Here is a 1,502-nt window from a genome sequence, read left to right on the forward strand (position 1 = left end):
AGTAGTAGGCTTGCGATTGATAAAAAAGACAGCCACAACTATTGCATCAAACTAGTAAAGTAAAGGAAGAGAGGAATGGTGAAACAAAGCTATGGCGGTGTCAATAATGCATCTGTGCTTTCTTTCAGAAATGTCATTTTGAGCTTGAGTATAAGGATAGTTGGTTTGATGAATAATGCCTTAGGATGTCAAAAAAGAGTCAAAATTTTTATTGAAAAATCCAGTGCCACAATTAGTCCTATGAATTTTGAGAGTAGTATGAAACTGATTTTCAACATAGGCCTTAAAAGCTAAAAACTTATAATAGACCTCACTCTTGTAATGCAAAGGGTAAATGCAAGTAAACCGACTAAAATCATCAATAAACAACACATAAAATTTGAAAGTAGTATTATTATAATAAAGTGAACTCCATACATCACTATGAATCAATGAAAAAGGATAATCAATTGAAGTACTGGACAACTTGAAAGTTTATTTATACATTTTAGACACCTGACAACCAGTACAAGTCAACATTTTATTTAGAGTACGTTTATTTGGTAGGTGAATAGCTAGATGATGTATTTTCCGTTATGAAGGATGCCCCAGTCTTTGGTGCCAAAGGAAGTTAAAGATGGGAGTAATAGTTGTAGTAGTAGGAGATTGATGAACCTGTGCAGAAATAGAAGATAATGGCAGAGAAGGTGAAGCAATAAATTGATAGAGGCCATTAACATTAGTTCCTTTATGTAGGACCTGGCTCGTGTGCTTGCCCTAAATAAGAAATGTATCAGCATCAAATATGACAACACAATTATGATCGTTGGTCAGTTGATTTATATATAGTAACTTGGCTGAAATTGAAGGAACATGAAGAAGATTTTTAAGATGAAAAGCAAACTGAAGAGTATGTAAGAGACCATTACCAATGTGCTGAATAGGCACGGATGAACCATTACCAACTTCAACTTGTTCCTGGCCTTGGTAAGACTGGTACTAATGAAAATTTGACAAATCATTAGTTAAATAATTTGTGATTGGGGAGTCAAGATATCATGGAGGAGCAGAGGAATTTGGAAAACTCTAAGGAACAGATGCAGTATATGCCCTAGAAAAATGGTGGTGAGAAGAGGAAGATAAATGAGGATGAAAATTAGGATCCATACGATACCAGCAATCAAAGGCCAGATGTAACAATCTTTCACAAATTTGACAAGCAGATCTAGAAGAGTCATATAAAGATTGTCGTCCTTGATTTCGATTGTTGAATCGACCTCTTCGATTTGTGTACTTATAGTGATTCTAGTTTAGACCTGACCCATTTGGATTTGGATTTGGATTTCTTGGTTTTGTATGGTTGTTCTTGTCTTATGCCTCTATTTCCTTCTTGAGTTTGGCTATCGAGTTGTGTTTGGTTGTGCTTGGAACAGGTTGGTACATTGTTTTTCAAAAAACCTTGTTGCCCATAATTTTTCTCTTACACTCGAGCATCACTTATTGCGCTCGAGCGGCCATTGTGA

At 35.6% G+C, this 1,502-nt stretch overlaps 1 long non-coding RNA gene across 1 annotated transcript; it reads right to left on the reverse strand.

The window, feature by feature from the left end:
* Positions 1-376: 376 nt before the first annotated feature.
* LOC145795280 (uncharacterized) lies at positions 377-1,301 on the reverse strand. Its single transcript, XR_014335907.1, has 2 exons — positions 909-1,301; positions 377-756 (listed from the first exon to the last, which is right to left on the reverse strand). It is a non-coding gene; the product is annotated as an uncharacterized LOC145795280 (long non-coding RNA).
* Between the last annotated feature and the right edge of the window lie 201 nt (positions 1,302-1,502).

The sequence above is a fragment of the Camellia sinensis genome, chromosome 7, assembly GCF_055761805.1.
Source record: "Camellia sinensis isolate YWXY chromosome 7, ASM5576180v1, whole genome shotgun sequence".
NCBI lineage: Eukaryota > Viridiplantae > Streptophyta > Magnoliopsida > Ericales > Theaceae > Camellia > Camellia sinensis.